Source organism: Alexandromys fortis, unplaced genomic scaffold, assembly GCF_014885135.2.
Source record: "Alexandromys fortis isolate MF-2015 unplaced genomic scaffold, M_Fortis_MF-2015_v1.1 scaffold_192, whole genome shotgun sequence".
NCBI lineage: Eukaryota > Metazoa > Chordata > Mammalia > Rodentia > Cricetidae > Alexandromys > Alexandromys fortis.
In genome coordinates this window covers 713,323-726,072 of record NW_026068071.1, presented here as the reverse complement: position 1 = coordinate 726,072, position 12,750 = coordinate 713,323, and the positions used below count along the sequence as shown (strand labels likewise).

Here is a 12,750-nt window from a genome sequence, read left to right as displayed (position 1 = left end):
GGGTTTGGAGTACTCTTTCCTCTTGTTTTGTCTGCTTCCTGTGTGTGGATGAAATGGGATCTCTGCGCTTGACTTGGTGTCAGGCTGACCTCAAACTTCTGCTGCCTTACTTTCTTGCTATTACAGACTCCAGCCCTCTGGAATCATAAACCAACCAACCAAACAAACAAAAACAAAAACAAAGCAAAACCCTTTTCTTCTCAGAGCTATATTTGGCTGTCGTATTTTATCACTGCAACTGAAAATTAACCATTACAGAAAAATATTTATAAAGCATCTTTTCTCCTATGAATTCCATTTAATTCTGTTTCTATTCTACTCTGGATTTAAAAAAATTCAAATGTGTGATTATTGAATATTTATCACATCCAAATATTTATTGGGACTTAAGTAGCTGGTAGATTTCAAATAAAAAAATTGTGGGATTTGTGGTTGAACTCACTTTCTAGCATATTCAAGAAGCAGTGGACTCTGAGGACTGTAATCCATGAGGGAATATTAGTAGCCTTGATATTTAAGTGTCTTTGCAGAGTGATCATAGCTGTTCTAATTGAGGATGTCAGTGGTCATATCCAGAGAGAGGAAACAGAACACATCAGCTTCTTGATTTATAACCCAAATCCTTGGTGTAGCCATAAGAAACCCCATGGTGACAAAGTAAAAAAAAAAATAAATCTCAGACATCTTTGTATTTTATCCTAAGATACATGAATCCTAGCCAGTCCACTTATCCTGAAACAGGAGAGAATGGTGGACCAAAGATGTCATTTTCATACCATGTACCACCAGGCAGATCTTTCTGGAGGTGCTTTCCAAGATAGGGCTTACTGTGAACCAGGTAGGCCTGTTTGCTAGTAACCAAGAAATGGGATCACTAAACCCTTTGGAGGCTAAGCAGAAGTTGGAATCTGGTCAAATATGAGTGGCGCTAGGCCCTCAGAGAAAGGCCTTCTTTGTTGATCGTAAATTTTGGATGACCTCAAACAGAATGATTAGGAATCAGAAATAGGTAAGCACAGAAAATCACCTATTTATGAAATTCCTGTTTGTTGACAGTTACAGTCTCTCTCTCTCTCTCTCTCTCTCTCTCTCTCTCTCTCTCTCTCTCTCTCTCTCTCTCTCTCTCTGTGTATGTTTATCTATTACCTCACCTCCACAGCTCATGAGGTATCGAGGTCCTTTATGCCAGAGGAGAAAGACCTAGAGAATCTACTTGTCCTAGGTCATTCCCACTGGTTAAATGCCTTAGTTGGTAACTGACTGAGGTGAAGGCTAACCACAAGTTTGAGGCCAGCCTGGACTGTGCTGTGAGCTCTAGGCTAACCTAGGCTACAGAGAGTGATCCTGTGCCATCAAATCAATAAAGGAAAATATCTGGTTTGACATCTCTGGTTAAATACTACAAACCATTTATTACCCATGCATAGCTCATCAGTGTACTTTGTCATTGCAAATTGTTCCTTGATTTCTCTAAATGTTCCACCACTATTGTCAATAAATATTCATAGGATTTCAGTATTCTCACTAATTAAGCAACCAAGGAGTTGTGGTAGCTCCCTAAAAATATTTTCTAAAAGTGATGTTCATTGTCAAACATTTGAAATAACTTGTTTTTTATTTAAATATCAATTATCAGATTAGGTGAACTGACTCTTCAGAGCTAATGTCTCTTATTTGGTTTCACAGGCCTAGTGTCTCTTTCATTTTCTTTATTCTATAATTATTTAGTACTTGTAAATCATTTTATTTTGCCAATATTTAGTTTTGTGGAATTTTCTTTGCAAACCCAATTTGCCCATGAGCCTCGATAAGATATTTTGACCACAATTTTCATCTTAGGCTTACGTTACATTGTACTTGTGATTCCTATGTGCACACCCCTAGTTTTACAAACTACAAATTAAAGGTAGGCAATATATTTGTCTCTTTGCCTTGCCTAATACATATAGACACATAGACATACATATATGTGCACATGGGCATACACACATTTTTTCATTCTCAGTTTTTTTCCCTTGTGTTGATCTTGAGTTCAAATATATTTTATGTTATCTTGTTATCTGGTCATTTCCATCTTACTGACAGATGGTGACATTATACCTGCAGTCAAGAAACAAAGAACAGTAAACCCTGGTGCTTAGCTCCTTTTCTCCTTTATATCCACTTGAGGACTCTAGTTAACTTTATCTAGAGCATTGTTTCTCAATGTGTCGGTATTGAGTCCTTTGGTGGTCAGATGACCCTTTCCCAAGGGTCACCTAAAATCATTGGAAAACAGATATTTACAATATATTTCATAACAGTAGCAAAATTACAGTTATGAAGCAGCAATTGAAATAGTTTTATGGTTGGGGGTCACCACAGCATAAGGAACTGTACTGAAGAGAAGCAGCATTAGGAAGGTTGAGACCACTGCTCTAGACAGTCCCTCACAGGCGTGTCCATAAGCTTGTCTCCTAGTTGAATGCGATCCTACTAAGTTGACAGTCTTTAAAAAAAAATTTATTATATTTTCTTACTATTTATTTATTTTGTATACTTTTGTGGAGGCCAGAGGATAAGTTTCAGAAGCTGGTTCTTTCTTCCATAATGTGATTCTCAATGATACAACCTAGGTAGTTAAGCTTGGCAGCAAATGTCTTTTCTTTCCTTTTTATTCTTTAATTTATTTTTATTATTTCTCTATTTTGAGACAGAGTCTCACCATGTAACTCTGGATGACTGAAATCTTTACATAAACTAGGTTGGCCTTAAACTCACAAAGATTTGCCTGTGTCTGAGAGCTGGGATGAAAGGTGTGACTATCAATCATTGACCAATGAGCTATGTATTCCTGCTCTGAACTCATTGTGATAAAAGTTTCTAGCATAGGTAAATGCTATGGGAAAACAGTTCATCACAGCATCCAGCTACATTTCGGGATCATCTGTGCACCCTGACATCCTTATTTCTCTTTCTCTATGCCAGGTAAAATTGAGTCATTCACCTTACATGTTTAAAAGCACAAAGGATTTCCATTGTAAAATAGTAATAACTGGGAGATATTGGATTTTATTTGCTTTATATTATAGCAATATGGTTTCTTTGTGTGCCTGAAAGTGTGTGTGTCTGTGTGTGTTTGTGTATGCTTTCCTTAGTAAGACACGCGAAAAAAAAAAAAGCTAAATAGTCATTTATCTAATAAAACCCAAAACACTTTTTTATCTGGCCTTTTCCAGATAAAGTTTGCCATGCCCGATTCTGAACATGAGTTTCCTTTTATCATCCCAGTGGCCTTTGATGAGTCACTTAGTTACCCTAAAATTGCATTTATCTAGGGGAAATAAGGATGAAAGTCAAGTCCAACTTGAAAAGTGACTTTGAGGCATAAATTTTCCTCTGTGGAAAGCACTGAGACTGGAGTTTGGCTCTCTCTATGCTCACCTAGTGAAAGTCTTCTTATCATCATTTTTATTGTCACCAACATCATGGGTGATGGCAGAGGCAGTATTAGAGTCAGAACAACCAATGGGCTCTGGGTTACTGCTGTTTCACCTTGGATCTTACAGCAGTCATTCATTCTTCTGGTGTATTTCAGTGTCAAAAGAAGATAATGGTCCCCCTCTGTGTGAGATCATTGTGAGGAAGGAAGATGAAAAAGTCTTAGGGCATGAGAAAGGTTGGCGAAATGTAGGCTGTTGCTATTAGTGTGTTCTTTCAGGGCTGCTCATTTGGCAATCTGACTCAGGGATCTTTGTTGAGATGTGGCTATCTCGTATTTAGGAGGCCTTAAAGTGGGCTCATTTGCTACATCCTGGAGTCTAGTTCTCAGTTTTGAAGGTCAAGGCTTTTTTTATAAAAATACATTTTTGTACCAGAGCAATCTTCTCCTCCTCTAACAAATTTTAGATGATGAGCCTGGTATGTAAACCTTTACTATTACAAGTAAAGCCATTGGCCCTGAGATATAGCGTTGTTGACAGATTAGGAATTCTAACATTTATCTTCATGATGTGAACATTTGCCTCTTTCAAGAGGCAATTAATTAGGGAGGGCTCCCTAGAATGTTCTGGCAATAATATAAATTGGTTTATGAAACCAGTTGTGGGGGAAATGAGGTGGTGTGTGCTTTCTACCTGATATACTGCCAATCTTTAATAATCATAAAATATATTGAACCTTTCCCTTTGCCCTCAGGTGAGTTATTTGTATCATTGGAATGTAGATGGTGGGCTTATTATATTAACTGATTGGTATAACACTTATGCTAAACCCCAGTGCACTTTTCAGAGTATAAATGGATTATAATGCATATTAGTACATGCACACATAGCAAAATGCATGTTATGTGAGTCACAGTAACTGCCCATTTCCAGGTTATTCTTCTTTCTAGGCTTTGACATTTCAAGTTCTCTATCTTCTATAATCATGAACGTTTATCTATAGATTTCTCCTATCATCTTATTGATTTTAAGATCAAAAGAAATAGTATTTGATTAATTAGAACTACCTGGAATCAATCTATACTTTGTGGTTTTATCACTCAAGGCCCCCTAACGTTCAAGCCAAAATGCCTCTGTCATTGTGGTGGCTTAGTTTCTATGTCAACTTGACACAGGTAGGATCTTCCTAGGAGAAGGAATGGAGAAAATGCTTCCATATGATTTGCCTGTAGGCAAGTCTGTAGGAGATTTTCTTGAGTTTTTTTTAGTGTGATAGTACTCAATCCATTATAGGCAGAACCACCCCTGGGCAAGTGATCCCAGGACACATAATAAAACAAACTGAGCAAACCCTGAAAAGTACACCGGAAAGCAGCGCTCCTCCATGGCCTCATTGATAGACCATGGAAGAGTAGGATGAAACAAATCCTTTCTTCTGATGGGGAAAGTCTGTCAACCAATCACAGCTAATTGGGGTGTGGCGACCTGGAACAAGAAAAACTGGGAGATCCAGGTGCACGCACTTTCTCTGCTCAGTGCCCGCTGGACCGATTGAAAGTTGGACCTCCCACTCTTACAGTATGAGTTTCCCCTCTAACCATTAAAGTATTACTGTTATTCTTGAGCCAGCCTGGTTATTTATCATACTGACATAATTCCAGACACTTCCCCTAGTTGCTTTTGTTCATGGTGTTTTATCATCATACTAGAAACCCTAACTAAGACAATGCCCCATTTCAATCATGAGTTTTGGTAACCTCATAAGAATTGGAAGTGCACCTAGCATGCGAGAGAAGTAGCAGGCAGAGAGGTGTGGCTACAGAGAATCATATTGGAGCAGTAACCAGTGATGAGGCCTGCACACGGCATAGCATATGCAGAAACCACATCAAAATAGCCTTGAGTTGTAATGGAATAGAAAAATATTGAAGGGTCATTATTGGAGAGAAAAGAGCTCTCGTGCTTGGGGACTGTGCATTCTTCAGGATGGGGCAGCTCCTGGGAAACGACTTGTGAAATTGACACAGTGACCCAGATGCAGGATGATAGAGACTTGAACCATGGTCTTGTGGTTCTTGTATAAGTGAGAAGCAGTGAGCTTCAGCTTGTGTTCAGCATATTCTCTGAGATTTTGCATATGGAAAGTATGAGAAGCCTGGGGGTCTTGAGTGTTCTCTCTCTCTCTCTCTCTCTCTCTCTCTCTCTCTCTCTCTCTCTCTCTGTATCTTTTTGACTCTGTCCCCACCCTGTGTGTTTGTGGTGTAATGTGCACATGTGGTTGCACTCTTACATGTGTGTGAGGCAATGACCAACATTAGATACCTTCCTCAATTCTTTTACATATTCTTTTAGGGACATATTTATTCAGCTTTATGATCAAACTATTACATTTGGCAATCAACAGCATGGATGGAAAAAGTCTGCTTTAAATCCCTTTGTTGGAATGCTTTACAGGACAGAAACTAAAATAACCTGTTGTACAATTAATAACAAATATAGTCCGGGGGGGGGTTTGTTTTGTTTTTGCCCATACCCATGAGTATTGCCTAAAACGTGTCTTCTTTGTAGCAACTAGGCCATGCCAATACAGTGCTTAGCCAAGTTCACAAATCCTTTGTAACCCATAGTTTCCCTGGCCTTCTCCGGGTCTCTTTGGCTGAGTTTTGTTTCCTGTTGGTAATTAGAACGTCCTACCACTACCATAGTTACTGCTGGATCCACCACAGTCACCTTGGTTTTGTGCTTTAGAAAAGCACTGTTCCCCACCTCTATAAGAACCAGAGCTTCTGTCCCCAGATGTTCCGTTCATTGGTCCAAACTTTGAAAACTGGATGTTATAATTGCCAAAATTACCTCTATTTCTTCTAAAATTGCTTTCACCCTTACCATAGCCATTACAGCCATCCCTTGGCTTCCACCATTTCCTCTGGGGGCTTCGACCATTTCCCCTAAAGCCACAGCTGCCCCCAAAACCACCACAATCACTGACGTTTCTTCCTCTACCAAAATTGTCATTGCCAGCACAAGCACTTCACAACCATCACCAAAATTCCCAGAATGACTTTGACCTCTTTGTCGGGATGAAGCACTAGCCATCTCTTGCTTCAGCAGGACTGTCCTTACTTCGGGGTTGTGGCCAGTCACAGAATGCTCTTTCTGAATCCACAGAGTCAAGATTGTCAACGGTAATAAAAGCAAAGCTCCTCATTTGTCCACTGCCTCTGTCAGTCACAATTTCCATCACTTCAGTGTTCCCATACTGTTCAGAATATTCTTGCAGGTGATGCTCTCCAGTATCTTGTTTGATGTCACCAACAAAGAACATTTTCACAGTGAACTGGGCACCTGGTCTTTGAGAATCTTCTCTTAATACAGCTCTTTGAATCCACAACTCTTCCCTCCACCTTGTGTGGTCTTCCATTCATAGCTATCCCCACTAGGTCACAGTGCTACAAGTGACGAAATCATACCCTTGGAGCACTTGGTGTTTGAAGTGTTTCTCGTTGCTCAGGATGCTCCTCAGACTCTCATCAGTCTTTCTGAAGCTGGGACCATGGACGAAGTGACCCCACAATCGTGGCAGTTCCTTGGGAGCATCTAGCTTAGATATTTGAAGGTGGGGAGATGAAAGCCTTCAGTGGTGCTTTTTCAGCTACATCATCAGGCAGAAAGAAAGGCTCTATCTTGCTTTTTTTTTAAAAAAAATTATTCATATTTATATTTATGCACATTGGTGTTTTGCCTGCATGTATGTCTGTGTGAGGGTGGAGTTATAGAGAGCTGTGAGCTAACCATATGGGTACTGGGAATTGCACCCAGGTCCTCTGGAAGAGCAGTTCAGTGCTCTTAACTGCTGAGCCATCTCTTCGGCCCCATCTTACTTTTTTAAGATACAGTTTCTAGCAGAACCTGAAGCTCGCCAATTCGGCCAGGCTGGCTGGAAAATCAGCTCCAGGGATCTACCTTTCTCTGACTCCCCAGTACTGGCATGATAGCTATGTGCCTTCAGGCCTGGAATTTTCTATGGGTTCCAGGATCCTGAACTTATGCCCCCTTGCTTGTCTGGCAAGCATTTTTTTAGACTTAAACCATCTTCTCATCTTGCTTTTTATAGAGTTACTGATAGAGAAATATGACTACTTCCTGGGACCAAAAGAAAATAAAAACACTTTCTTCGGGAAAGATGGAAAGTTGAGTTCTAATGCCGAGTAAATCTTCAGTTAGCAATATTCCATGTAGATCCAGAAATCTTCAGGTCAGAGGAGAGAAGGCTAGGTGTTGTCCTGGGGGCCTCAAGATACTCCCCCTTCTCAGCTCATAACATAGTGGCTCTTTGTCTGTTTCACACTGTGACAGTTTTCTCTAAACGCTTTATTGCAATTCTTTCCTGTATTATTATGTCTAAAAATACAATCTGATAATAAGTCCATCTCTCTAGAACAGGTGTTGATTGGAATTAAATGCAATATAAGCGTAGGCTACCGTATGTTTGTTTTCCCACAAGACTTTAATGAATGTGTCTATTAGTTTAACATAACAAATTTTTGAATACCAAGAGATGTTTGATTATGCCATATTATGTTTTTGAAGCATGCCTGGAGGTGCTGTTTGGTTGATTTAAAAAGAGTTCCTTGACTAATTTTCCTAGCACAAAATTATTTGGAGTTATTCTGAATTGCTTTTTGAATAAATTCTCTTTTGAAGATGGGAAAACATAGAGGAGGTTGAATTGAGCCTAGTGAAATTTGCTAGGAAACATAATTCTAAAATATAATTCTGAAATTGGCTCTTTTCTTGCCTCGGTCTCCTAAGTAGTCTCAGGATAAAGAACTGAGGTGTAATGGTAAGCCTATGTTCAGGAGAGGGAAATTAAGCCTTAATGTTCTGTATTACCATGCTAATATACAGGAAAAGAAGAGAAAGCATTAAGTTCACTTTAATAGAAAAGTAAGAGTTACTTTTATTTTGGCAACAAAAGACAGTGTACCATAAGCTTGTAAAATACCTGGATGCTAGCCCAAAGCTTGTGATATATAATTGCCTTGGGCTTTGTCTTGGGAATCAGGATTTTTTTTTAAGTGTCTTGAAGAGATTTAAATATGCACGTGAATTTAGAACCTGTGGTGTAAAACCTGTGTCTTCCATGGAAGACATAAAAGAAATGTGTATTTTTCCCTGATAGAGAGGGGGCAGGCAAGACTAAGATACATTTGGTCAGAGGCAGCTTTGGGGAAGAAATGAGTTGGTTGTAGTTACTTCCAATATTACTACAGGCGAGAACTCACAGGATTAAACATTTCTGGATTGACCAGCACTCCCGGAAAATTCTTCAGAACATCCAAGTTTATATGTAGTTGAAACAGGGGGTGTGACGGGTAAGATCTCAGGGGAGGATTTGGGGATAGTCTTGGGAAGAACTTGCAACTCTATTTCACTGTTGGGAGGCAACTACCACAATTAGTGGAAAAAAATAACTGTGGCTTATGGCTTATTTTAGCTGTTACCCCTGGCTGTGTAACAAGCTACCCCTGAAAACAAATTGCATATGACAGTCCCTGTGTCCCTTGAATTTCCAGAGGTTAGCTGAGGTGACCTGTGATCAGTTGGGGTCAGTTGGACCTTGGTGATGATACCCGAAGCACTAGAGAGCAAATGGAAATACACGAGACCCCTGAGGTTTAGACTTAGAAGTGAATTAATTAACCCTTCTGATTCATTCTACTAGCCAACATGGTCGCAATCTCTGTTACCATACCTCAAATCAGACAGTGGGTGAGGACAGACCCTTCCCAGCGAGCGTTTATACCAGTTTCTCTTCCTAGGACAATACTTGGAATCATTCTGCCAGGTGATCATTATTTTTCTGATATCCAGCTCCTATATTTATTGACTGGACTAGTTTTAACATATAGGCCAGGTTAGCCATGAGCTTGCTGGGTAACCAGGGATGACCAAGAATTCTTCTTTCTGTTTCTACCTTTTTTTATTGATTTTATTGAGCTCTACATTTTTCTCTGCTCCCTTCCCTTCCTCCCCGCTCCTCTTCTACCCTCTCACATGGTCCCCATGCTCCCAATTTACTCAGGAGATCTTGTCTTTTTCTACTACCTATGTAGATCCAGTATGTCCTCTTAAGGTCCTCATTGTTGTCTAGGTTCTCTGGGATTGTTATTTGTGGGCTGGTTTTCTTTGCTGTATACCTTTTGAGGGCTGAGATTATAGCCATGAACCACCACACCTTGCAGAGCTGGGAACCACACCTCCAAATCTGTGCTAGTTAGTCAAGCACTCCACTAGGCTCCATGGCCAGGATGAAGGTTTTTAAACTTCTGCAATGAAGTGGGATGGTATATACATGCTTTCATGTTTTAATCCTTCACTATTCAAATAACAGGGGTGCTACATGGTTTTATATTCACAGTAGCTGATAGCTCATTTGAGAGATTAAATAAGATTCCCAGATAATCCATTCCTTATCATTTTTCCTCGCATTGTAGAGATATCTAATTAGATGCAGAAATATATTTTAAGCATGATTTCAAATACACCTTCTAATTTCCCCCAATTTCTTTTAGAATATTAAGTACTGGTAATTTTACTAAGCTCTGTTATTATGACAGCTCACCCCCTTTAGAACATGAAAAATGTCTACTGCTCCAAATAGCTCCTTTTTCGAAAGACATATGCAATGTTTGAAAATGAAATCTTGAAGCATGGTTATTAATGGAGATCTTGAAAAACCCAGTAATAAATTATTGCTTCACTTCTGACTTACTATTTGCAGAGTGATGTTCAAACTGTTATATGTCTTATTGGTTTCCATGAATTTTTCTGCATGGAAACTGTTTCCAGGAGGGGAGAATCTCACTGATAAATCTTGGGGTCTCCCATAGTTTTGTTATAAACCCTGCTGTTCCTGTATTTTAAAGGAGCTGTTACTGGGGGGTTTTGCTGAAGAGTCAGGGAAGAAACAAGGTCCCTGGAAAGCAAACCTCTTGAGCAGAGGCAGGAAGAACTTTCTAATGTGTATAGGCCTACTAGGTTTCCTCAAGCTATTGGCAGGCTGCCCTTAAAGACACCAGCAAGGCATGTCTGGAATCATCCTCCCAGAAGTACCTTGATAATATGCTGGACTGTAGTTCTCCTGGCTTATTGCTGGCCTAGCTGTCTCTTATATAGAAAGAGTAATATATGAGTAAATCATCAATCCCTTCGGGTGCCCAGCCTTCTTGGGAAATGTATATTTCTATCATTGCTATCCAAATCTCTCTGACTTAATACAATGAAAAGTTCATTGTCTGTGTTTAGCTAGTGCATGGGGAGAAAAGCAAGGAGGCTTTTAAACTGCTCAGGTGTGAAAGCGGCATGCTCACTTCTTTCACTGCATTAGACTGCATTCATTACCAGGCTACAGGCAGCTGGGAGGGAGACTGGAAAACAGCCTTCTATTTGTACAGGAAAAGGAGAAGCCCGTGAGTGCCCATGACTTATAGCAGGCTCCAATACAAGGACAGGCAGGAACACAAATTTTACCAATACCCCAAAGGGCAGAACATTCTATTCTACATTTTGTAGTGTTGAGTGAGAAGAGTGGATGTCCCATCAGGAGATTCGGATTCCAATCTTGAGCCTGCACTTGGACACAATTAAGGGGACATCCTCATTTTTTCCTTCTGTTAACGTGAAAATGGTAACCTCTCAAAATGAGATTGAGAATCAAACGAGGAGAGCAGTTTGAAAAATTTTGACAAACATTATAATTCTGTTCTTTCTCGTGTATTCTGTTTTGTTTGTTTAACAGGGTCTCATATATTCCAGGCTTACCACAAATTTGCTACATAGCCAAGAATGCCCTTGAACTTTTGACCCACACCTAATTCTAGGTAAGGATCAGACCTAGGACTTCATGCAGGGCAGACTGATTACTTTGCCAGCTGAGCTCCACCCCTAACCCATGTCATTCTTTTCTCTTCTCCCTTCTTTTGCACAATGCCAGGTTGGCCCTGTAATTTTCTGTGATTCTTCTTTCCAAATGGAAGTACTCCATTTTCGTTGACAAGACGAGCGCATCATTAGCTCCGTAGGGTGCATAGCCTTCTATAAGAATTTATATTTCTATTTTGGAGCACCCGAAGTGCAATAGTGAGGGAATTTTGATACAAATGTCACTCGGAGCTTTACCTTCTTAATGAAAATAAAGATTCCTACTTTTATCTAAGAGAAAAATAATCAGCTTCAATGGTTTCCTTCCTCACCATGTTTTGCAATGTTTTCAGATCCTATACTTCCCTTCAATCATAAAATAGTAAACCAGAAGTGAATTAAGGCAAAGAACTTTCTTCATCCAAGTACTAACCAGGCTCTACCCTGCTTAGCTTCCGAGTTCAGATGAGATTGGGCACATTCAGTGTGGTATGGCCATAGACAGCAAAGAACTTTATGAAAAGATAACTAAACCTCTTTTGCTACTTATCTGTGAGATATCTGGTGGGGTTTTCCAGTTAGAATAGAGTTATTTCTTTAGAATAAGGAGCAGTGTGTGTGTGTGTGTGTGTGTGTGTGTGTGTGTGTGTAACATTTGGCCATTATCTTTTGTTCCTGTATCTTTCTTTCTGTTTTCCAGTATGGAGATGCTAGAGTCATGACTTCTTTTATATGTCACTTAGCTAAGTAATCTACAGCTGCTAGCTAACAATATGATTTACTATATAAATATATATAATATTATTGAAATAAATAGTACATTAAACTATGTGAATAAGAGTTTGAGAGAAATGAGGAACCCACCCATGCTGGGGACAGAATACTAGACTAGAAAGCATGTAACTTGACTCGATGAGTGGGTTTGGAAAAATACTCATAACCTTTAATGCTTTGATTCCTTTGTTGATAGAAATCAAAGGTAACCTTGGAAGATTCTATAGAGGATTGAACACTAGTTTCCATTCTATACATTAATTGACTGTCAGTGTTGGGAAAAGGTCTAAAAAATATCTTGGGGCATATTTTGGGTTCATCCCTATCATGGATAGTTGCTATTTCTAGTTGTGCTTCATTGTGGAAAGGGATTAGTTTTTATATGAAAGAACCTCTGAGAGGAGAGGTGACTTTTATACCCCTGTCTCCAAGGGACATTTTGCATCATTTGAAAGTAGTTTGGGTTTTCTATCTGAGCTAGGTATGAGGACTACTAGTAACATCTAGTGGGTAGAGGCCATGGATACTCCTAGGTCATCCTTCAGTGCACAGGGCAGCCTAATTCACCTCCAGGCTTCAAATGTCAATACATATTCAGGAGTGATAAGCCCTAGAAACATGACATTTGAGA

At 39.6% G+C, this 12,750-nt stretch overlaps 1 pseudogene; it reads right to left on the bottom strand.

Annotated features, from left to right (window-relative positions):
* Window positions 1-6,102: 6,102 nt before the first annotated feature.
* LOC126487938 (heterogeneous nuclear ribonucleoprotein A1-like 3) lies at window positions 6,103-9,278 on the bottom strand (annotated as a pseudogene).
* Window positions 9,279-12,750: the final 3,472 nt, after the last annotated feature.